The sequence below is a fragment of the Panthera tigris genome, chromosome B3 (genome assembly GCF_018350195.1).
Source record: "Panthera tigris isolate Pti1 chromosome B3, P.tigris_Pti1_mat1.1, whole genome shotgun sequence".
Taxonomy (NCBI): domain Eukaryota; kingdom Metazoa; phylum Chordata; class Mammalia; order Carnivora; family Felidae; genus Panthera; species Panthera tigris.
The window spans coordinates 92696392-92723105 of record NC_056665.1 but is presented as its reverse complement, the minus strand read 5'-3'; the positions used below and the strand labels follow the sequence as shown (position 1 = coordinate 92723105).

Sequence of the window (26714 nt, the reverse complement as noted above, 5' to 3'; positions counted from 1 at the left end):
ACTCACTGTTACTTTCCTTTGAAGACTATATCTTAACTGTATTTTTAATTTGTCCCTGCTCCTCTCCTCCCCGTTGTCTTAGTGACAGCTGCTGTTTTTATTCAAACCTTTGCTGAGGCTAATTCAATAATCTCTTAATCAGTTTCTCTATCTCTAGTTTCTTCTGACACAATCCATTCTGTACACCAGTCACAATATCATCTTTCTAAAGTACATCTCATCATGTGGTTTCCCTGCTAGAAACTTCAAGTGGCTTCCTATCACCTGGATAAAGCCTAAATCTTCTCTCTACTCAGCACAGGGTAGAAGGCCACACAAAATCTGTGCCAGATCTGCTTTTCTAACTTTGTTTTCTGTCACTCTTCTGGATGTACAACTTTAACCTTTGCCATTGCTTTAGAAGAAAGAGGGATGGGATGTTGGGTAGTTTGTCATGTGTTTCATTTGAATTCATGTTATTCTCAGACCATGCCATAGTTTTCCTTGCCTCTGTGTGTAGCATATTATTTCTTCTACTTGGAGTCCTTCTTCTCTGTGTGGAGATGTTCCTGACTCTATGCTTCCAAGACTTATGACTCTATTTATATATCTTATAGCTCATTGGAATAATTTACTACTTTTTTTTTTTATTTTTAAAAAGCCTGTCTTATCCCTAGATTGCAAGTATTTTTCAGAATGAGGACTTGGCCTTCTTTCTGTTTCTTTAGACACTAAGTGTGGTGCCTGGGACATTGACATTTTAATAAATATTTGTTGAAGAATGAATAAATGAATGAACATAAAACACAGGGGGCACCTAGCAGTTTATATTCTGCTGATACATTGTGATAAGACTTTTTATGGTTTGAAGTGAAATGTGACCGAGGGATTTTTAGGCTTCAGAAGACTGTTACATGTATTCTTGTGATATTTGACATGTTAATCTTATGGAAACGGATTAATTACAAATGCTATTTCAAAGGGCTTAATTTCTTATCATAAGGTCATTGCTAAAGGATAAAGTTGATGAGATTGTGCTGAATAATAATGTGCGAGTCTCATTTCTCTGGATGATCAAGCTGTGAATTATAATAAAAAGAAGAAAGATTTGATGTTGTGGGCTTGTGATTCTGCTTATTGGTAGTGCCAGCTCTGGTACCATGTGGGTGCTGCAGTTAAAATTTTCAAGCATTTCATAGTGTAAGGTTACTCATGCAGATCACTTTTTGTTAAAGCACAGGAAATGCCAAAACTTCCAATGCTTGAAATGAACCAGAATGAAGACATACATGTATACATAAACATGTTTCCTCTTGGCATTATTGAATGATGTTGCATAGGTGAAGCATGCTTTACAAATGTGTGCTGCTGTGGGTAGAACACGGAAGACAACTTTATACCCATGTTTGGTTCATGGTACATGCTCACCATCTTGAGGTAGATTATAAAGATACATAATACTGCATGGTGGTGTGTTAGAAATGACCAGTTTTGGAAGAAGAACAGAAATATAACTACTGAAATATCACAAGCTCTAGTACTTTAAATAATATCTGAGCAGAAAGAAAACCATTTGGCACAAATTTAAGTAATACCAGTGAAAGTAGATTAATTGATTTCTCTCGCCTATAGAAATTGCCCTTACACGTCTGATTTTGGAAACTTACAGAAAGTATGTGTCCTCAAATTACCTGAAATACTTCAGATTCTGTGTACTTTGATTCAAATCAGAGTTTCCCTTTTCTTTATGAAAGACTGAGGATAAGAAATTTAGTAATGGACATTATCTATCTTGAACATTTATAGAGGAGACTCATAGTGATGTGGAAAGAGAACTAAACTAGATAGGGAATCTAGTTCAGTTTCTGACAGCAGTTTCTAATTCTGGGCAAGTTTTTTGATCTCTGAGCTTTCTTTTTCATGTGAAAGGGCCATAATTTTAATGCTCTCTGTTCCTTCCCCCCCCCCCCGCCCTCCCTCCCTTCCTCAGAGTTCTGTTGTTGGGATCAAATGAGATAATGCAAATTTATTTTCTCCTTTATTATACCTTTTGTCTATAATCTTTATTAAACACAACCAACAGGTAGTAATAACAACTAATGTCATCAGGGCTTTTGGGGAAAAAGTGGAATTGAATAATTAGACAGATGGTACATAATAAAGAAAACAAGAAAGAAAACAGGGTGATGAAAACAGATGAATGGGGTTTCCCTGAAAAGTTCAATACTATGAGATTAAAAATTACTCTTTTACCAGGCTTTATGAACTATTATGTCTTTTATGTACAAGTACCATTTGTGAAATAGTCTGTTTTCATCAGTTATACCCGTAAGAGCAGTTAATTTTATTTTTAAGTTATAGGAGGATTTCTTACAGAACTACTTCAGAATTACAATTGAAAATCAATTCCATTATAATTTTATTGATTTGGGAACTGTGAGTGAGCAGCTAGAGCGAAATATGAGAAAGGAAGAAGAAGAATTGACAGTCCTGTTAAAGAGTCAATAATGTGAAATCTTCCCTGATGTCAAAATTTTGCTTTTCAAAGCATAATATTGTAGAATGTTGACCAATTTAAGCATTTGCATCTCCTAAGTCATTGGTGAGGGGACAAGTTAGATTTCAATAGGGTAAATACCACTGGGAATTGTCAAAAGGAAAATTATTACTTTAAATAAAATGAATATGAATCAAAACTCACCCTACTTTTTTTTTTTTTTCTAAAATGTGTTAGAGACACATAAGTTTCATTCCAGAATGCCTATCCTTAGCTTGTTTAATCTCTTCCCATCTCTTCATTAGATGCACCAAGGCATGCTTTTTGTGGGAAGTATGGGAGTAACACTGTAAGTATATAGTTTTGGGAAACTGTGAAACTGGGTGACTCCAAACTGGATGGACACAAATATCTGTTCATTATAAAAGGATGGGATAATTTATTTTTCACTAAATGCTCCTGATTGTCAGTGTCTAAGTGAATGTTACTATTAAAGAAAATAGTTTTATATTAAAAAAGAAAGCCATGGATCTCTGACTGCTTTTGTAAATGTCAAGGATCATAGACACTTAAATTCAGCTCTGCTCCTTGACACTTTAAATAGTTTCCAATTTTCTCCATGATAGCGTTAACATTGATTCCTCTTTTGGATTTTTAAAATAATACCCTTATGTCATATTCCAGAGAGAATTAGATAAGGATATTATAAGCCTCAGTGATTCATCAAGGGACAAGGAGAAGGGAGGAGGGTGTGAGGACTAAAGGATGGTCTTTATCCCGTGGTCCTTAGATTGTGTGCTCAGAGTGTGAATGGTAGAGACCTATAGCCATCATACAGTTGGCTGCCCTGCTTTGCCCAGCACCACATCCCAGAGATTGTAGGGTGAATGATGCCACCTGTGTACATCTTGGAATATTTTGATGGTACATACTATTTACTCTTTTTTTTAAATACAGTGTATTATTATGAAATGTGACTAAAAAAGTGGAAATAAATTTGATATCTTGGATTTGTGGTAGGGGAGGTATATGTATCTAAAAGCCATGCTTTTTTTGTAAGTAAAATCTAAAATAGTGGTTCCATTAACATATTTTTCTTCAAATAAGAGAATTTCATTTTGGATTCAAAGAATATACTTTCTATATAGGAACAGATATATCTTAAAAAGTAGAGTTCATGGCACAAGAACAGACACTCAGATCGGTGGAACAGAATAGAGAACCCAGAAATGCACCCACAAATGTATGGCCAACTAATCTTTGACAAAGCAGGAAAGAATATCCAATGGAATAAAGACAGTCTCTTCAGCAAGTGGTGCTGGGAGAACTGGACAGCGACATGTAGAAAAACTAACCTGGACCACTTTCTTACACCCTTCACAAAAATAAACTCAAAATGGATGAAAGACTTCAATGTAAGACAGAAAGCCATCAAAATCCTCGAGGAGAAAGCAGGCAAAAACCTCTTTGACCTTGGCTGCAGCAGCTTCTTACTCAACATGTCTCTGGAGGCAAGGGAAACAAAAGCAAAAATGAACTAGTGGGACCTCATCAAAATAGAAAGCTTCTGCACAGCGAAGGAAACAATCAACAAAACTAAAAGGCAACCAACAGAATGGGAGAAGGTATTTGCAAATGACATATCAGACAAAGGATTAGTATCCAAAATCTATAGAGAACTTATCAAACTCAACACTCAAAAACAAATAATCCAGTGAAGAAATGGGCAAAAGACATGAATAGACACTTCTTCAAAGAAGACATCCAGATGGCCAACTGACACATGAAAAAATGCTCAACATCACTCATCATCAGGGAAATACAAATCAAAACCACAAGGAGATGCCACCTCACACCTGTCAGGATGGCTAACATTAACAACTCGGGCAACAACAGATGTTGGCGAGGATGCGGAGAAAGAGGATCTCTTTTGCATTGTTGGTGGGAATGCAAACTGGTGCAGCCACTCTGGAAAACAGTATGGAGGTTCCTCAAAAAATTAAAAATAGAACTACCCTATGACCCAGCAATTGCACTACGAGGTATTTATCCAAGTGATACAGGTATGCTGTTTCGAAGGGGCACATGCACCCCAGTTTTTATAGCAGCACTATCAACAATAGCCAAAGTATGGAAAGAGCCCAAATGTCCATCGACAGATGAATGGAAAAAGAAGATGTGGTATATATATACAATGGAGTATTACTCAGCAATCAAAAAGAATGAAATATTGCCATTTGCAACTACGTGGAAGGAACTAAGTGAAATTAGTCAGAGAAAGACAAAAATCATATGACTTTCCTCATATGAGGACTTTAAGCTACAAAACAGATGAACATAAGGGAAGGGAAGCAAAAATAATATAAAAACAGGGAGGGGGACAAAACATAAGAGACTCTTAAATATGGAGAACAAACTGAGGGTTACTGGAAGGGTTGTGGGAGGGGAGATGGGCTAAATGGGTAAGGGGCATTCAGGAATCTACTCCTGAAATCATTGTTCCACTATATACTAACTAATTTGGATGTAAATTTAAAAAATAAAATAAAAAAAACATTAGTTTTAGCTAGTTGTTACTATTAGCTCCCTAATATTATAAAAAGGGAATGCATATATTTAATCTACAAAATGTCACAGTTTTTATCCTAATATCATGTGCTTTTATCAATGTCCAAATTAGTAGTTTTCATTCTCAGGATACAGCTGTGTATGTCATAATTTATGTTTGTACAATAAAGTCTGATGTTTCAAAAAAAAAATAGAGTTCAACAATAGTTTAGCTATTCTACTCCAAACTTGATCCTAATTTAGAAAAGGCTTTAAATAAATGCTTTTCCCTTTTCTTTTAAAAATATTTAGCACTAAATTACTCCTACTAACTTTTCAGAAAATAAAGAAGAAAATGGATTCTTTAATAATTCACTTTTTTGGGGAGTTCTAACATCTTTATTAAAAAAATTTTTTGAGTATAGTTGACAGGCAATGTTACATTAGTTTCAGGTGCACAACAGAGAGATTTTATAAGTTTATATATTATGCTATACTCACCACAAGTGTAGCTACCATCTGTCCCCATACAACTTTTTTATATCATTGACTATATTCCTTATGCTATGTCTTTTATTCCCATGACCTATTCACTCTATTACTGGAAGTCTGTATCTCCCATTCGCCTCACCCATTTTGCCCATCCCTGTACCCTCCTATCCTCTGGCAACCAGGAGTTTGTTCTCTGTATTTATAGGTCTGATTATTCTTTTCGTTTATTCATTTGTTTTTCTAGATTCCTCATATGAATGAAATCATATGATATGTCTTTCTCAGTCTGATGTATTTCAAATAATACCCTCTAGGTCTGTCTCTGTTGTTGCAAATGGCACAATTTCATCCTTTTTTATGGCTGTGTAGTATTTCATTATATATAATACCACATCTTCCTTATCCATTTGTCAGTCAGTGGACACTTAGGTTGCATGTATATCTTGGCTATTGTAAATAATGCTGCAATAAACATAGGGGTGTACATATCTTTTTGAATTAGTGTCTTCATTTTCTTGGAACCAAAAAAAGATCCTGAATAGCCAAAGCTATTTTGAGAAATGAAAACAAAGCTGAAAGTATAACAATTGCAGATTTCAAAATATACTACAAAGTTGTAGTAATCAAAACACTATGGAACTGGCACAAAAATAAACATAGATTAGTAGAACAGAATAGAGCCCAGAAATATATGATAAATGAAAAAATACACATCACTAATCATCGGGGAAATGCAAATAAAATCACAAGAGATACCACCTTCCACCTGTCAGAACGGCTAAAATAAAAAAGACAAGAAATAACAGGTGTTGGTGAGGATGTGGAGGAAAAGGAAAACTTGTCCACTGTGGGTTGGAAGGTAAATTGGTGCAGCCACTGTGGAAAATAGCATGGGGATTCCTCAAAACATTAAAAACAGAAGTACCATATGATTATACAATAATTTACTTTTAAAATAATTCAAAACAACTGTTACTTATAATAATAAGTTTTATTCACTAAAAAATCCTCTTATCAATGAAGACCCAAGAATTTAGGCTTTCAGGAATCTGATATTTATAAAACGTGCATTGGCTCTCTCTTATTTACCAATGCCATGTTTTCCTTTTCTGTTGAACCCAATTTTCTTTTATTGTATTAGCTGACTCAGAGACAATGAGCATGTGCACATAATAAATGCCCTCAGAGTGTCTTTACAGGAGATCTGAAACTATATAGCACAGAGAGGCAGTGTATCCTGCTAGCTTCCTATAAGAATTCAGTGTGCTATGTATCACATGACAAGCAGTGAGGCTTATTTATGACTCCAGAAACCAGGTATAGGACCAACAGGTGGGAGCCTACATTGATTCAGTATATGGAATTAGTATTTAATGAGTAGAATTATCAAAAAGTGGGATGGATTACCTTGGAAAATAATAAATTTCTCAATACTGCAAGTGTCCATTAGAAGTTGATTAATTGCTTATTCAAACATGAAATAATAGAGAGTAGGACTAGAGGTCCTCAATGATACATGGATTCCAATATTATATAATTCTTTATAGAGAAAACATAAGGTGATAAGTGGAAGAGGATATCAGTTTCTTTAGAATCACCATCTCATTTCTAATAAGGCAACCTTTATTACTTTCCCAAGCACGTGGTTAACTGCTCCTTTTCGTGGTTATTCTATCCCTCTGAGCCTTTCCTCTATGAAAATTATTGTTATATTTATTGTTGAGGCTATTCACTACATTGCTTGTGATAAAAATCTATCATAAATATATTTTCTTAGCTGCTTTATTTCTATCTTGTGAAAGCAGTGATATATGTAACAGACAGTTTTTATTTGCGTTGGTTGCTAGAAAACTTTTTGTTAAATTTGGTTTCTATCTTAAAGAATGCATTTGGTGTTCTAAAGTTATTTCTAGCTTCATCCAGTCTTATTCTATCTGCTCAGCAGTGATCTTCACTTCATCCCAATTTTCCTACCTTTTCCTCTTTTAAATTTCATTCTATTTTGTATTAAATATACTATAACATCTTTGGGACATAGCAGAATAACAAGAATATAAATAAATAAAAAACTGATACAAATTCTACTTAACATTATGCCCTCTTTAAAATCTTTCCTGGGGTATGGGCGGCTGGGTGGCTCAGTCAACTGAGCGTCTGAGTCTTGGTTTCAGCTTAGGTTATGAGCTCGCAGTTTGTGGGTTCGAGCTCTGCATGGGACTTCTCACTGTCAGTGCTTGGAATTCTCTCTCTGATCCTCCCCTGCTGGCATTCTCTCTCTCTCAAAATACATAAATAAACTTAAGGAAAAATCTTTTCTGAGGTAGGTGTTCACATCCTCAGTTCTTATATTAAAGAAAGAAAGAGAAATAAAAAGCTCCCCAAATCTTATTAAGTCAATACATTTGAATATATAATTCAATATGGTGGATACTGAAGAAAAATTTTTTCTTTCTTTCTTTCTTTCTTTCTTTCTTTCTTTCTTTCTTTCTTTCTTTCTTTCCCTTCCTTAATTACCCAAATGATACTGAATATATATATATTTATAAATTTATATATATATTTATAAATTTACAAATTCATAAATGTATAGATAGATTTAAAAAAGTAAATGCAAACAATGAGGTGTAGTTATGAGAATGGAGTGGGGCTGGAACCAGTGGACTACAGACTTAGATTTCTGGTAAATTGGAACTAGAAATGGTGCATAAAGCATAAAGGGGAAAGTAGCTGCTGAGAACTACTTTTCTATGTCCTCAAAAGGCTATAGCCAATAGAGTAGCCTTTCTCAGGAGTCCTGGACAGGCTCCAAGTCAATAAGTGCAAGAGCAAGATCATGCTGGGGGCACTTCACAAGCAGTGAATTAAAGGACTCTATGCTGAAAGGTGGGACAGATCCTTTATTTACTGCCCACTCTCCTTCCCTCCTGCCACAGAGTACCTCCTGCTGGAGCACGTAATTGTGCACCCCCACCTACCTGAGTGGTAGCCACAACTCAGAGCTTCTCTCCACTACAGCAATTGAGCCGTCTACGGAGGCAGAAGTTTCCTGGTTTGAGTATTTGTACTACAGGATGGAGCCCTCCTTATGTTAGCATGGAGAACATATCCATTTGGTTTGCTGGATCCCCATTTATTCATCTGAATATCCCAGTGGCAATACCCTGGCTACAATCACAGAATTTAGAGTCAGCTTTTTCATGCAGCAGAAAGACTTGTGGGAAAACATTGGACTATATCATGGCAGAGATGTAACTGATAATTAACTTAGTCATTACTCATAAATATTAACAGGCAATCAAAAATCTTTCCAACCTGTTCAAGCCAATGACAGAAAGAGGATCCAACAAATGTAACTATCAGGATAATCTAGGAAATAGGATAATTTAAAAAGTTGTAACTCATTTCTCAGAGGGATTTGGATTGATATATTCTTTTTTTATTAAAATTTTTTTAATGTTTATTTTTGAGAGAGAGAGTGCGAGAGCAAGCGAGCACGAGTGGGGGAGGGACAGAGAGACAGGGAGACACAGAATCTGAGCTGTCAGTACAGAGCCTGATGTGGGGCTTGAACCCATGAACAGTGAGGTCATGACCTGAGCTGAAGTAGGATGCTTAACAGACTGAGCCACCCAGGCACCCTGATATGATATTCTTAAATACTGAAAATACTGCTTTAAAAGAGGGCAATTAGAAAACAAAGAGGAATTGAAAATTTTAAATATGCTTGCTGAAATAAAAACAATTGTTTAATAGAAGGGCTGGAGGAAAAACATCAAGGGAACATCTGAAAATATGAGCTAAAAGTCAAAAAGAAGTAACATAGGAGTTGAAAAATTATGAGGCGTAAAAAATCAGCATGAAAGGTTCATCATATCTATCTAGTGGGGTTTTCAGAGAAAGAGAACAGAAGAAATTAAATAAAAATAAAAGTCTTGAGGCTATGAAAGATGATGTAAGCCTTCAGACTAGAAAGCAGGGTTTACTGAAATCTGATGAGTCACAGTTTGGTTCACTTGTAAGACACCAAAGAAAACAATACGATTGTGAGAGAAAACAGGTTACCTACAAAGGAGGGACAATGAGAGTGGTGTCAGATGCTTATCCAGCAACCTGGATGCTAGATGACAGCAAAGCGGTGCTGGATGGTCCTGAGAGGAAATGACTGAAGCTTTAATGCCAGACTATTAAGTATGAGGCATCTAGAGATATTTCTTGGGTTAGAATGAGCTTTGCAAGTTTACCTCTTAAATACCTGTTATTTAAAAAATTATGTGAGCATGAGTTTTATCTAAAGAAAAACACAGTTCGAGAAAGATAGAACTATGAAATCTAAAGAAACAGTGAACCTAATCCAGGATGTCAATGGAAAGAAATCTTAGGGAGTCCGTTGTCCATAGGCTTGGAAAGCAATTACTTCAAGTGGAATGGTGGTTTAGGAAGAAGGTTTGTATTTAAAAAGAAAGCAAATATTTTTCAGTAAAGAATATGGTAAAGGTCAAATGATATTCAACAGCTTCACCTCAAAGCAAATCCCTGCTAACATTCAAAGCCTCTTCTCAGCCCCACAGACCATTACCTCTTGGTGATGTTTGCCTCACCTTTATCTCTGGTTTATTCCTTTATTGTATGTTATTTTTTGTTACTCTACTTATGAACTAAATGGTAAATTTAATGACTGCTGTTACATCTTTTATTTAGTAGTATATGCTTATGTTACAGTTACAGAGCAGCTATATTTGTATTCAAAGAAATTTATTCTTCCCTCAAGATTTGAAGATATTTACTTCTGTTGAGATTGTTTGTTGTAAAAAAGCACAATGTCTTTGCATAAACTAGTTTGGCTGTTAGGAGTAGTATCTGTATATCTCCTAAAACAGCAAACGGAAGATGAGCCCTTTCTGTTACTATCAAACTTATTTCTACTCAAATTGGCTTTGTAACTGCTCCATTAAATCCAGGAGATTTCTCATTAATGAGCACGACTAACCCAACCTGACGTGGCCTATAATACAAAAGTGAGACCTTAAAAAGCCCTTTTCAGGTCCAGAAAACATTACCACTAATTTTGAAAACTTAAGAAAGTAACTTTATGAATAATAGTCTCAAAAATCTTATTCTTAAGAGTACTTATAGTCCAAAATATAAAGTACTTTAAGAGAGAGCAATTATATTTTATTCAAATAATGTATTCTGAATGTGGTCAGACATGCATAGAAATAAGTATTCTCCTAGTCCAGTTTATCCATCCCTAAATTTGACCCTTTGTAGGCTTTTATTAGTGATATAGAAAAGTGGACCTGGTGGTTTCAGAGGCTCATGGTTTCCATTGAGATTTATCTTAATTTGTATAGGGAGGGCTTCAGAGAAAAACGAAATATAAATACCATTCTGTTGGACCCTTCGGCTCATGAGAAATGACAGGAGAGGATTTTTGTTGGAGAACTATTAATGTTTCACATTAACAAAGGGGAAAGGAACCCTTTCAGATTTTAAACTGGCATTTGGTAGGACTGTAATTAAAAACAATTTTTGTAACAGTTTTATTGAGGTATAATTTACGTACCATAACATTCACTCTGTTGACGTGTATAATTCCATGATTTTTAGTAAATTTACAGAGTTGTGCAACTATCATAATCCAATTTTAGAATATTTCCATTATCCCCAGAAGAAACCTCTTGTCCATTTGCAGTCGCTCTCCCAGCCCAGGGCAACCACTAATCTACCTTCTTTCTTTATAGATTTACTTATCGTGGACGTTTCATAGAAATTAAATTGTCAAATGTATGGTCTTTTGAATCTGGCTTTTTTTTTTCCTTTAGCACAGTGTTTTTGAGGTTCATTGATCTTGTACCATATACTTCATGTTCAACATCCACATAGTATCAGTTCTTTTGTTCTCAAAGCAGGACAGACAATTGGGCTGATTTCCAGTTTCATTTTTTTTTTATATGTATCAGTTACAATTCAGACTTATTGAAAGATAATTGTGTAGATCATGTAAACTTTTACAAATTATATCTTATATACAAATTATGTGAGTGTTCAAAATAGATTTTTTTTTGGCTTTGGGGTTGTCTTTTTCATTGCATCTCATTTTCTAGTTCATTTCTATGTGTACTTAACATGATTAATCTCTGAGGAAAGTGATTGTTACTTTGCTATTAAAAACGCTGAAGCATTTTCCTGTCATACATTAAGTATGTTTATGAATTTCCCTTTGATTAATTTTAACTCTAAATTTTTAAATTTAGCTCTTTTCTTGTAATGGAAAATCTTTAAGGTTTAAAAATTTTTTTATATATTCATTTATCTGACTTCCTTATCATTTGCCAGAGTGATGTACTGAGGTGAGGTGGGAAGAAATGATACCAAACTAAGACACTGTGGAGAATTATAACAGAAGAAGAGAATAAGAACTCTTTTCTGCTCTAGCCTTTCAGTTGCTTTTGAGCACTGCATTGTTGTCCTTAAAAATGTCCAAATTGTTTTTAAGTAAGAAAAGAGTATGATTGAAATCTTAGAAAATGAAAAATGTTTTAAATAGGGACCACTGGCTTCTGTAGTGAAAATATATTTCTCTTTTTTCAATTGTATGTTGGTACTTCTTCATGTTGGCTTAGGGCATTTCAACCCTTATGTTACCTAGTAATTGTTTATAATCTGTTTTATTTTCCCATGTGTCTGGACATCAATGGTTCATGGTGATTCTCTTTCCTTGCTTCACGGAAAGTGTTCAGTAAAGGTACCAACTTACCCCCACTTTAGTCTTTTCTTTATCCCTAAAATAACCATATTATTCATGCTCTCTAAAGTTGTTAGGAAGATCACTCAGCATTTGTTGTAAATACAGCCTAGCATCTGTGGCTTTGGACACCCATTTTGTTTTTTAAAAATGTTTTATTTATTTTTGAGAGAGAGGGAGAGAGAAAGAGAGGGAGAGATAGTATGCACAAGCGGAGGAGGAGCAGAGAGAGAGAGAGGGAGAGGGAGACACAGAATGCAAAGCAGGTTCCAGGCTCTGAGCAGAGCCCAACATGGGGCTCAAAGTCATGAACCATGAGATCATGACCTGAGCCAAAGTCAGACTGGGGACCCATTTCATAATTGTTGAATCTACTGTTCCTTTAAGAAACCTGTTACATTAAGAGTAAGTTATTATACTGAAAGAACTTAGGATTTGGAGTCAGTCCGAATGCTTATTACCTAACTTTGTAGCTATGTAACCATAGAAAAATGTCTCTGAGTCTCAATTTCTTTATCTTCAAGATAGGGCTAATATCCTTTATTTTATAGTGTTAGTAAGAGGAATTAGCAAAATGATACTCAAGTTAAAATGTAGCTTTCAGGGGCGCCTGGGTGGCTCAGTCGGTTGAGTGTCCGACTTCGGCTCAGGTCATGATCTCACGGTCCGTGAGTTCGAGCCCGGCGTCAGGCTCTGTGCTGCCAGCTCAGAGCCTGGAGCCTGCTTCTGATTCTGTGTCTCCCTCTCTCTCTGACCCTCCCCCACTCATGCTCTGTCTCTCTCTGCCTCAGAAATAAATAAACATTAAAAAAAAATTAAAAAAAATAAAATAAAATGTAGCTTTCACATATAGTAAATGTTCAGCAAGTATTATTTGATTAGGTTTTGACCAAATAAATTATTCTTTTTCCTGGTGTATTTTGCTTTGTCTTTCTTTTTCTCATTGCCTTATTTTAAGTTGCTTTAAAATTTATGCTGTATTATATAAACTTGGAGACATATTTCAGTTTCACTATTATGATTGACTAATGCAGTGGTGATTATCAGGAGGTATGTCCATTATTAGATAGATTAGAATAGTTACTTTGATTTCCACTTGTTCTCCTTTTGAAAATTTAAAAACCATGATCATTGCTCACTTGTAGAACTTGGACCACAGAATAAATTTAGTGACTTTTTTGGCCACTCACGTTCCTAGAGGAAGTGGTATGGATTCAAAAGCTTTTTGGTCTACCTTACACTTTAAAATTCTGTCTTCTCATTTTGCTTCATTTTATCAGCCACTTTCCAGGATAAGTTCCTCAGTGTCTTTGCATATTAATAGTGCTGTTTGTTATCTGTATTTACTAGTCTATTCAACATAGTATGTAACTGTGTTAAATGAATGGTTAACAGTTGCTCTGACCTTGAAGGTTGTTTCCCAAATGCAACTTCTATCAGCTTCCATCTCAACCATTCTTTTTCTATGATTTCTTCCTCTCTGGATTCATTTTCTTCACACAGATCTTTGATGCTTAGAGCTTCTGCAGATTCAGTTAAAGATGGACCAATAGAAGAGACAAAAAAGAAAAAAACAAGCAAAAAACCCAAAATGAATCTCGACAGTGGCAGTGCAGAGAAGCTAGGAAATCAGAAACAGCTACCATTCTTACTTCCAAGTTTTTACACCACCCACAAAGGGAAGAAGAGAAAGCAATGAAAATGGCAGACTAAGCTCTATGGATTTATTCAAGGCAATCTTGGGTCATAAAGACACATCAGAAAAACAAAACAAAACAAAACAACCAACTCATCAGGGGCTTATATTTTGGCAACCAAACAGGAATTCAGGAACATGTCTTTATTGTTGGTAAAGAGTCTGTTGTGTGTGATATATTTTACCTTTGATAAATGATACTTAATGATTTTCAAAATGCTTTCACATACAGTTTCTTATTTGATGGTCACTAGGATCAAGGTGGGCTGTTGTTGATATATTTCCAACATTATATATATAAGAAAATGTAGCTCAGAGATGTGATATGACTTGGTCCTCTTTCTACTATGGTTTTCTGTTTTCCATAATGGAAAATTCTTGTGAAAAATATCTGCCATGGCCAGATATTCCCATGATTCCATCTTGTCTCCTGTGCCATTTTTCTTTTTCTGATACCATTGTGATAGAAGGAATATATTGGTGTGCCAGGATGTCTCAGTGGGCTGCTTGGCTACTAACTAACTGGGAAAGTAGGGAAGTTCTCAGCGCTCTGGCTCTGAATCGCCATTTCTTTGGTCATTACTCCTCCTCCTCCTCCTCTTCCTCTTCCTTCTTAAGTTTATTTATTTAGAGAAAGCGAGAGCATTAGGAGGGGAGGGGGAGAGAGAGAGAGGGAGTGAGAGTATCCTAAGCAGGCTCCACAATGTAGGGGCAGAACCTGGGGCTTGATCCCACAAATCGCGATATCATGACCTGAGCTGAAATCAAGAGTCAGGTGCTTAACTGACTGAGCCACCCTGGCGCCCTTGTCATTCCTTCTTTTATAACTGTCTCTCTCCTTTCAGGTCATGGTGCTTCAATTCCCAACTGAAGAATTCAGTTCTAGTAAATGATTTTTAGTGTAGGATAGTAAAATATGTAAAGTTTGGGAGATATTTTCCATTTAGAAATGGAATCCAGTATAAGTTCCTAGATGTGAAATTTCAGAGATTGAAGTTTTTTAAATTAGGGAGACAGTTTTGGGTACCAAGGATTTCTTGGAGTGCTCAAACATCTCAAGTGAGATAGATGAGTGCCACTCTTTTTAAACAAAAGGCTAACTCGTTACTCAGCAATTATGAGCAGGGTGATTATATATCTATAAGGATCTGAATGATTCAGGTAAATGTTTGAGGTTACTGGTTTTACATTGGGGTATAAGCATACAGATGGGATTGTTGGGACTACATGATACACTTTACAATGATAGAAATACATCAATGAGAGTATGAATGAATATCATTGAGAGACACTTCATCCTCTGTAGCCATATTTCTTAGGTACTTGGTATATGCCTCAAGTGACTTAATATAGACTTTATGTCACAGTGAACTATTGATAATCACTGAAATGGAGATGTATTGAGTTATCTGTGTGGAACTGTATTCCTTTACCACCAATGTGCGTGGCAGTATTAGATTATAATCAAATCATGTTAGAAGTTTTCACAAATTCTTGAAACCTTGATGATGAATTGATTAATTAAAATATTTTATATAACAATACTAACAATTTTATTTTGAAAATTTGAAAATTTTCTTCTTCTGTGGGCTTTCCCACTATACTATAAGGGTGGGTCATAGGGACCATAAAGGTTGGTCATAGGGATATATAATGGAACTCTTGGAGATGCACTTCTAATAAACTTCCAATAAACTTTCTCTCAAGATCAAATGTGCATGAGAATTTTTCTAGCAGCAAAGCGTCCAGGTAAAATGCTATAGCAGTCTGTGGCTGGCAGACTTTCCCATATGATACCAAACAGCAGCTGACTATAATAGCTGGGATAGGTGAATTAACAATGGGAGGCCCCACAGACCTGTGAAAGCACACTTGAAGCAGCCTGCTGTTGGCCAAGTACATCTCCATGGGACTCGAGAGACTTAGGAGTCAGTGCAGATGTTGTATACGGTCATTTACTGTCCAGATGAACACAACTAAATATGTTTCTCTGTGCTTTTTTTGGTCAAATACAATTCTAACCCTGGCAGTGTCAGCTCAAAGACACTAGTGGGAAGAACCACATTTTTTTTTCTGTAAAAAAAGGAGTTTTACAACTTCAAGAGCTTAGAACATGTTTTTGGTTGCTAACTTTGAATTTTTATATCTTAAAGTATCAAAGATATTACTTCAGTCTGAAAATAGTCAAGGCCAAGTTTTACCTTGCTATAATAGAACTGCAGTATGATCTCTGCAGAATACTGAGTTTTTATAAAAATCTATATAATTGGCTCTACCCGAATGAGTTGGCTGTAAAATATACTCTTACAGGAGTGGGATTATTGAATGGGATTATTTTCGTGTTGTTTATTTAATTAGAGGACAATATCTGATAAATATAATGGATTTAGATTTAACATTATTCTTTATGATAATAATTAGCCAAGATATTACCTCTCCCCTCCCTTCCCCCAACTAGTAACTTCTTATGGAAACTTTTAGTTTTGATAATAAGGGCATATCAGGACTGAGGGGAAGACATAATGTTATATTTCCAAGACATATAATATGTTCAGAAATGGGAGGAGAACTGAAACATCTTGGAGGTGGAACTCACTCATTTCTATCACTAGTGCCTGAAACCTAGTTGGTACTCAATAGTTTTATCTGTAATTTCAGCACCTTCATCTACTGTAGAATGGCTTCTAAGTTAATAATGGGAATCTGTGTACTTCTAAGCTAGTCCTTCCAGTGACTGGATGACTTATTTTTTCCTCTCTCTTTTTGGTTTGGCTTTTCTTTTGATCTGTCTTCTGGCACCAAATCTGTTGGATTTCTCTGTCTTCCAATGATATTCTGAAGTCCTTACAGGGGCAGAATCATATTAGTGCACTCCACCGTCCTCAGAATTCCTGAATCCATTCTGTATTCTGTTAAGAAGCAGGAGTAAAGGGGCGCCTTGGTGGCTCAGTCAGTTAAGCATAGGACTCTCAATTTTGGCTCAGGCCATGATTTCACGGTTTGTGGGATTGAGTCCCACGTCAGGCTCCATGCTGATAGCACAGAGCTTGCTTGGGATTCTTTCTCTTCCTCTCTCTCTCTGCCCCTCCCACCCCATGTGCACACACTCTCTCTCTCTCAAAATAAAATGAAAAAGAAAAAGCAGGAATAAAAAGTGCTTTTGCTTTTAGTTTTGCACTTTTCCACAGGAGTATGAGGGTAGAGTTTCTTATACACTTATACCGCTCTAATGACTGAGTCTTTGTTAACTGAAAGCAGCTTGTCTGCTTGACCATTTCATTCCTTCTGTTTGACCTGCCTCCTCACCCAAAGATGTCCCATTCCTTGATCCTATCAGATTTCTGGTGAGGAGTCTTGCCTTGTATAGATATATAGCTGTCACTCATGGTGGTGTCAAGCCACCACTAACCTCTTTCTTGCTTGCTTCTTCCTTAGTCCCCATAAATCAGCACAAATTGCATTTCCAAAAAGAGAAAGTGTGTTGTGTAAAACCAGCTTCTTACTGTCAAGAATGATGCCATCTTAATCAGGTGGGGGCAGCAGTGTCCATTTAATTCCAAGGATGCTTGGGTGCTCACTAGGAGAGCAAGGGAAGGTTACCGCTAAGCAAGAAGGTAGATGAACCAGGGTGAGCCTTGAAGCAAAGTTATGTCTGGGTGATCTAAGGCTAGGGATGGATGGGGACAGGGCTGGTAGAGTTGGGAGTCCAAGAAGTAGGAGGAGTAAAACATTAACTCTGTTTCATTAGTGATGGTGGATAAATCTTTTTTATAAGACACTAAAAGAAACTTGAAATGAATCCTCCCAAGAGGAAGGTAAAAAATAAATTATAAAATTGTAGGAATAAACATTATACCATCTTTTATTTCCTTTTGTATACTATAGATATAAGGTCAAATACGTGAAAATCTTCACATGTATGTTAATTTACCATAAAACATTTTATATGTGGGCTGTCTATATCAGGAGAAAATATTAGTGTCATATTTTCAGCTTCCATAGGTTCAAGGCAAAAATTTCAGACTAAATGGGGCAAGTATGAAATGAAAATAAACTAAAGCTATTCTCCTTATTATCTTTGTAGGACTATTTTCTTTTCCAAAACAGCATTTTCATCTCGTTTGTGCTCAACTGTTCAAGAGAACAAAGCATATGGCAAAGGTCAACATGTTGGAAGTGTTTCCATATAGATTAAGCTTCACTAGTGAACTCAGCTACTACACTCTCTAAACCCAGGGCTCCCGGCCTTCTCAGGGTTTTCCTGGAGGTCCTGTGCATAGTTTGGTGGATTGCTTTTACTTTTCTGAGACTGTTCCCCCAACAAGAAAATGAGGGAATAGGACTAAGCTGGTGATCCTCAACTCTGGTTGTGAATTGGGATCTTCTGTTGCCCAAACCCTCTTCTGGGAGGTTCTGATTGGTAGGTCTGGGGAGGGGTCTTAGAATTTGTATTTTATTTTATTTTTACTTAAAAAGTTTTTAAAATGTTTATTTTTGAGAGAAAGAGAGACAGAACAAAGTGGGACAGGGACAGAGAGAGGGAGACACAGATTCTGAAGCAGACATCAGGCTCTGAGCTGTCAGCACAGAGCCCAGTGCATGGCTTGAACTCACCAAATGTAAGATCATGACCTGAGGCAAGTCGAATGCTTAACTGACTGATCCACCCGTGCGCCCCTAGAATGTGTATCTTACCTGGTGATACTGTGTGTTGCTAAGATCTTGGACCAGTTGACTAAATGACATCCATTTCTTTAAGGGAGGGCTATGGATCTGGCCCAGAGAGAAGAAATTAGAATCACCTGTAGAGACTTTGCTGCATTTTTAAAAGATAAGAATTCACCAGTGAGAATGCGATTGATTAGAAGTTTGCTTTTCTGACCTGGTGACCCGTTTAGCCCAGCTCACTGACCAGTTCAATGTCACTATTTCATGACATGATACTCCTGACACAAAGCCTTTGATTTATGCTTGTTGATATGAATAAAACAAGTGCTCTTTGCTTACATATAAGGGAGGAGTTTTATATGAATATAAATTGGTCTAGGAGGGATGAGAGGACTGCCATTGCTCTGATGGTATTACTGATTAGAAATGGATTAGAAATGGAGTCCTGGTTAAGGTTTGGGATCTGGTCCAAGAGAATATTTGATCTTTCCTTCGTCTTTCTTTCCAGACAAATTTGTAAAAAAGTCCACTTGCATTGGGTGAATGTGTTCAGTTGGTGGCAGCAAAGTTCTGTTACAGAAAATTCTTTGAGGCCCAAGTCTTAGATATTTTGAAGAGAGCCAGAGGGAACAAAGCAGCATGTATAATAACATCCATGTTTTCCGTTAACCTGCAGAGCTAAATTTATTGCATGGGCTCAGAAAAAGGAAAAAATATGTAAAAGGAAGATTTCTTGCTGTCTCTGTCTAAATCTAATCCCCTAAATATGTTCTTTGTTTCCAAATCCAGAAGTAGTGTAGGATCAGCTTCAGCTGAAGAATTTAGTCAGGTTGTGATCCAAAAAGGTGGGCATCTGAGGATTTATTGTTGGTTGTCATGTAAATTTATTAAAATGGGAGCTTTGATCTTGAAATACATCCAGACAAGATTAATGATTTAGCATCTGGGGAAATCAAGTTTTTGATGCAATGAATGGATAAAGAAGGTTTTACAATTTCACATTGGCAAGGATAAAAATCCAGTATTCAAAAAGCTATTTTAGAATTTTAGCTTAATGGGAACAGTAATAAGTGCCAAAGAACATTAGGTGGTATCTGACTAATATATTAACTAGAAGGGTTTGTAAGCAATAAACAGATGGAAATAAGTGAACAAAAATGAAATGATAAATGGAAAGTTAGCACTGTGGACAGATAGTAACGTTTTATGGTTTGCGCCCCAGTTATCTGCCTAGGTCCTAGGGTACAATTAATCATTGTGTCTATAAAACTGAGTGTTAGTTAACTTGGGGGAAAATAGATAACTGAACCCTAGACTGGGCAACTGATGGCCTTATGGTTGTGCTACTAACATTATTTAGGTGATTGTCATCCAAAATGATTCATGCTCTTCCAGGCACTGTCACCGATATTGACACACCATCACTGTGAGGTGTGGGAATGGAGGGGGAAGTCGTACGTAAATGGAGACAACGGTGACTGAGAGGGTGTCCAGCAAAACTGCTTATATGTTATCAGGAGAATGCTCTCCCTAATGAGAGACTAACAACTAAAAAAATGGTTAAAATGTGAAAACATTCAAGATTAGCAATTTAACTAATAAATAGAAATGTTCTGATATGATGCTTTCACTATAATGCCAAGCATTGAAACATCAGATGATTACTAATATTTCTAAGTTAAAGTTCAGATTGGAATCCTTTTAAATCTATTTAAACTATTTTGATTACATAAAGGTTTTTCAGAAATAGTTTTGTGTTTTGTTATTAAAATAATCTTTACTTAGCTTGATAATTACGGTAAAATTGATTGAAAGCTTAAAAATGTTAGTTGGCTACTTCTTAACTTCAAAGAACTTGAGTGTTGAAAAGAGTGACTTATAAAAGTAAGTTATCTGAGTGTAAGTCAAATAGACACCATCAAAGTTGGACATTCTAGGTTAAAATTTCAAAGTAGTTTGGAATGTAACCATGTAAATCCCATTTAAAGTAATGGGATTTTCCAAATCTGAAATATCATTCCCTACACAAAATTTTGAAAATAGGTCCTAAAAAGTATTCTTCCTATCCCTGTCATTATATTCTCAGATCAAAGTTTGTTTCTTCGTCTTTCAATTTTGAAAATACAGCAAAGCAATAGAATATTGTAAATATGAATTTTTCACACCTGAGGAATTTATGACTGGATACTAGAAAAAAATGGTAAGAAATTTTGTAAATGGGATTCTTCTTTATTATAGCTTATTCCAAAAAGAATATGTAGCATACAGTTTCCTATTTAAACACAAGAATGGATTTTTTTGTATACTTGTTGAAATTGATATGGTAGTTACCTAGTGTCAAGATGAGTTTATGGACTCTTTAATGTGAATCAATAGACACAATTAAATGTTGAACACTCCAGGTTAAAACTTCAAAGTAGTTTCCAGTGTAGAATCATCTTAGGAAGTTTTGGTTTAGGTGGTCCTGATATGTGTGTGTATGTGTGTGTGTGTGTGTGTGTGTGTGTGTGTGTGTGTGTGTGTGTGTGTTTATAAATAAAACAAATTGTGGCTGATTTGATGGTCAACAGGGTTGAAAACCACTGGCCCACTGCTTTTAGAGAAGGTGCCCTGTTGAGTGACCATGGCCCACTCTCAGTTAATCGAATTTCATCCTTCTGTTGAAGTCTGCTGGTGAGTTGCCACCTATATAATTAAGAAATGGGAATATCTGAGAGTGAAGGTTGCAGATAAAGTTTTTTCTATATTTTTCTTCACATAGTCTGTCTTCTCCTCCTCTCCTCCACTACATGAGCTGTCTAACCTATGTTGCCTCACCTCTTCTCACCTCTACATTGTAGACATCCATGGAACAGTGGTTCTAACTAGCTTGTGAGAGTCAAATGTTAAATTTACAGGCACTTTGAGAACCAGATGTTAAATATACCATTATTAAAAATCAAATTATAGAAACTTATAATTTATATTAAAACAAAAGTACTCAATATGCAAAATTCATAACTTCCTAATTTTTAAATTACTTTTAACCATTATCTCTGCTCTTAAGGTTATATACATCAATTGTCTGGTGGAAGAGACACTGCCATACATCTCTCCAAACTTAGCCCTCTGCGATATCATGTCAGTAGCTTCAAATTAGCCAGGTGGGAATCTTTACATCATAGCAATCAGAAAATGGTGCAAATTGAGGACTTGATTTAGTGTCTTGATTGTTTAAGTTTTTAAAATGATAGAGAAAATGTTGAATGCTGATTAAATTTAAGTCTTTCATGTCTGTAGTTGTTAAATTGTGAATAGCATAGACAACATGAAGAAATGTGCTTCCAGTATTCATAGACTATTATCAAATTTAGTCAGGCAATCACTTGCATCATTGAAGAGTAACGTTCTTGCATAGGCCTTTTGTGTTCCACTTTAATATTAATGTTTTAATGTACACAAAATTATCAGCCAGCTTTTGTGTCACAACCACACTCATTTGTTAATGATATGAGTGACATCTTGGCTGAATTGGATAGTAATCAAGTGCATAGTCATAGCCTTATTTTGGAACACCATTATTGGCAATAAAATTAGAAAAACTCATAGATTTTCTAAAAATAACTCACACTGAAATTAGAGGTATGTGGAATTCACAACAAAGAATATTGTGTATTTTATTATTATATGTAGGCTACATATCTTTTATATTAGGAAAATGTGTAATAAACACACACACACACTTTTCCCCCAGGATCCAGTTACTAAACGTTTACTAGCTCATCACTGCATATAATTCTTAAAGTGAAGTTGGAAAAGTCATTTTGTTCAAACTTTCTGCATTCAGATGTTGGCTAGATGGAAATTTACAACAGCTCAACCTGGTTAGTGTTCAAGCAAGGTGGATAGGCAGCTACTAATGCGTGATTTCTGTTCCAAAATTTTTATACCCATTGCCCATGAGTTAAGTTGTACTATTAGAGATTTATTACCCTGGGTTCTGATGCTTTTTGACCTTTAAGGCCCTAAATGGGAGTATGTTTATTGGAAATACTAGCTAAAATATAGTTTTCTGGCAAGTTCCTCCACTCTCTACCCCCCGCCCCCAGACCTGTTAAACCATAATCATAGATATTATGGTCCAAAGAAACTATATTTTTAATGTTTCCTAGACCAGGATTTGGGAACCATTGCTTGCATCTTGTGTTAAATATAAATAGCCCCAGAGGAGCAATAATGTAACTCAGCTGCTGCCATAGTTAGACAGGATTAACAGATAGCAGAGATCAAGGCAATGTGGGCATGGCCTTCTCTCCCACCTCCCTGAAGCACCTGAAGCTGAGTGGGATAATGAATCCTGGTAGGAGGCATGCCAAGTGCAGCCAAGCTAACTATAAATAGAAATTCTCTAGATACTCACATTTAACTATCCAGAAAAATATTAAAAAGAAATTTTTCCTATTCCATTGGCCTTATTGCTTAGGCTGAAAATTGCTGTGTCTTCAAGTGCAGTGTTATGAAAATCAGGAATTGTTCATCCGTTTTGTGTGGGCCAGCTATATGGCTTCCCAGCATGCATGCCCATCTGTCCAGCAATAAAACCTTTAATTTTCTATGCTGGTAGTTTTTACAAAACTATTGGCAGATAATAAAATGATCATGATTCTTTATATCTGGTTGGTCATTTTGAGTCCATATTGCTCTTTTTTGAGAATTGGTACGAGGTCCTCTAAGGGGCCTACCAGGTGTCCAATCTAAATCGATGAGAACAATCATTCTCTTTCTAACCCGACATATCCAGTTTGTCTGGAACTCTGCAGGCTCTCCTTACAACCATCCAATTAACACCTAATTGCTTTTCTTCCAAGGAGAAGGTGAAGGTGGCTAAAATTACCAGGTAGGAAGTTTACCTAACTTTTACTTTTTAGGCCTAGGCTTGGAGTTGTAAAGAAAAACTTGTACCTGAAAATCTACTAAATAATGAGTAAATGGTGTAAATGTGTATTACACATTTCTTGATTGGATGGGCAAGTATAATTAATTGATTTTAAGGATAGAAACTAAGACAAAATTCCACATCATGCAGATAGACTCTCTCTTAGTATCCAAAGGGAAACTGGATACATAGATTTTCACATTAAAATTTTTAGTTATGTGTTTCATACAACAGTTATTTTGGTTAAATTGTCTTGTCGCTGTCATTCAGTTGGGACAGCTAATGGCCTTATACATATGTTCTGTAGTCACATCCCCCATGGATTTAAGGCAAATTTAGCAAGAGGTAACAGGGAGAGACAGTGAGAGGAGAGAGAAATTTAAATCACACGGATGATTTCACCATTCTACTTAGGGTGTCTGACCCAAGTAAGAGTGAGAAGGGAGATGTTAGTCTGCTGTTCTCCCTCAGGAGTTCCTCAGTTCTTTCCTGCCTCTCATAGCATGAAATCTTAGCGTGAGACCGTGATTCCAATGTTTAATGATAATTATTTTTTAGTACAATTTGGGCTCCAAACAGAAACCTATTCTTTCATCTGGTGTTAAACCAAAAAGAGTAACGCAGTCACCCTGAAAGGAAAACTGTGATCAATTTATTGAGTGATCGTATATTAGTCTCCACTGTGGGTCTCCTAGGAGACTTAGAAGTACAATTTTGACCATATTTGCTTTTCTGTCTTATGAGTTATAAAACCTAAAACCTAACTAGGAGGTTACAAGTCCACTGTAGTTATGATTTTCCTTTTTACTACATACCTAGCAAGAGTGAGGACACTTAAAAATAAAGACAATTCTAGTGTCAAGAATCGTAGATACATAAGATTTCTTAGGGGAATTATCTTTTTGGTGCTACTGTCAGAAAAACAGTAGGATTTCTGAGAGAAATAAATTGTTTTTTCCATGTTGAGCAAAAGTAGGGAAAAAGGAATCAGAGAGAGAATAGAGAGCCCCAGGATTTAGTGGAGTATTAGGAATGCATAACGTGTAAGATTGAGAAATAAGCTTAAAAAAAATCTAAAGAGAAGCAGAAAAAAAGAAGAGACAAAAGAGAGCATGGATTCTTGGTAAGACATAAGAGGTAGTTGCCAGGAGAGGCAGAACCAATGGTTATTACAATTGCAGTCTGAACACGGACCTTGGTCCAATGTGAGCGCATGGTCCCTTTAAGTATGCAACTGTGTGTACTTAAGGTTGGTACCCACTCAGTAGGAGAGAGAATTTGAGACATTGTGTGACAGAGAGCAAAGGCAGAACAGACAGGTGAATTAACCTATTGACCTAGATATCGTGGTTAATGGAATTTGGCCAGAGAAATTAGGGGTACAAGTAAATTCCAACTTATTTAGGTTCCTTATAGAAATAGATGTTTCTATTTTTATAACTAGTGTGTGGAATGTTTTATTAAAGCATTCAATAAACTTTATTTCTATTCTTGTCTATGTTCTGAAGTTTTCAGTGTCCTGTCTTTACTTCCTAGTGCTTGTACTCGTTAGCTACCCCATAACCTTTTAAACTGATGAACTCATCTTTAATTCCCTTAAGATCATATTCTTTCTTGGCTTGTAAGTTGAAAAGACTCTGAGACCAGATTGAGGATGGGTTCATGGATTCATGGGACAGAAACAGACCTGTGTGGGGAAGTGAAAAGAAATGAAGGCAATTGTACAGAGTGTATTGACTGTATTTGCAATGGGTTGCCACCAACTGCTTTACCATCTGATTAGGATTAGTCCTCGTATGTAGCTATTTTAAGTGTAACCAATAAGAAGTCACAAAGTCATGGAATGGATTTTAAGTAAAAGAGGAACATGGTTTGATTTACATTTTAAAATTTCAATCCCCCTGATGTGTGTAATACAGGTTAGGGAGGAAAACTGTGGAAGCAAGGAACCAGATATGTCACTGAATTTGTCCAGATTGAAGTGATCTTTAGAGGTAGAGCTTTATAATGTCAAAGCCTTATCTTTTATTTGATGTAAACAATTTTAATTACAAAAACATACTTTTGTATATTTTTTATTATAAAACCAACCTCTCAATGTTATTAAGATGAACTGAAGTAATATATGTAAAGTCTCACAATAAATGAATGAGTTTTTAAATATTGGAGAGGCTATGTAGGTAGTGTGGGTAGTAGAAAGAGCTCATACTTCAGCAATCAGTAAAACCTGGTTTCTTATCCCTGTTTTATTGCTTACTGACTGATACCTACATATATTAGTTATCCATTTCTGTTACAAGTTACTCCAACATTTAGTGGCTTAAACAACAAATATTTGTGTTTTCATATAGTTCCTGAGAGTAAGGAATTTAGGGCAGGCTTAGCTGGGTGGCTGTAGCTTAGGGTCTTTGTTGAGGTACATTTAAGATATTGACCCAGGCTACAGTTATCTGAAGGCTTGACCATACCTGGAAGAACTGTTTCCAAGCTGGCTAATTCACATGGCTGTTAGCTGGGGGCTTTAGTTCCTAGCCATGTGAATTTTTCCACTGGGTTGTGCTATGGACTAAATATTTGTGTCTTCCCAAAATTCATACATTGAAGCTTTAACCTCCAGTGTGACTGTTTTTGGAGACAGAGCCTGTGCTGAAGTAATAAACGTTAAATAAAAGGTCATAAGGATGGGGCTCTAATCTGATAAAAGCTGGTGCCCTTATAAGAAGAAGAAACACCAGAGCTCTCTGCCTCCAGTATGTGAGGACACAGTAAGAAGGCAGCTGTCCACAAGCCAGAAAGAGAGTTCTCACCAGGAACTGGATCAGATGGCACCTTGGCCTTGTAGTTCTCATCCTGCAGAACTCTGGAAAATAAATTTCTGTTGTTTAAACAACCTGGTCTGTGGTATTTTGTTATGAAAACCTGCCCTGACTAGTACAGGCTGCTTGGAATCTTCATGACATGGCCGCTAGTGTGCCTCAGAATGAACCATCCAAGAGGAAGTCTCAATGTCTTTTATGATCTCATCAGAAATCACAAAGCAATACTTATGCCATATTCTAAGTCACTAAATCCAGCCCATACTCAAGGGGAAGAGAATTAGACTCCAATTTTGGAAAGAATTTTTGAATATATTTGAAAATCACCACAGGGCCTTTGTATAAGCTTCTTTTTCTCT

General features: G+C 36.1%; 1 long non-coding RNA gene across 1 annotated transcript in view; it reads right to left on the bottom strand.

Annotated features, from left to right (window-relative positions):
* LOC122239263 overlaps positions 1-26498 on the bottom strand; it is a 55004-nt gene extending 28506 nt beyond the window's left edge. Inside the window, exons 1-2 of the long non-coding RNA XR_006218212.1 lie at positions 26347-26498; positions 13666-13783 (exon numbers count right to left, since the gene is read on the bottom strand). This is a non-coding gene — a long non-coding RNA (uncharacterized LOC122239263). The remainder of the gene's footprint in view (positions 1-13665; positions 13784-26346) is intronic.
* Between the last annotated feature and the right edge of the window lie 216 nt (positions 26499-26714).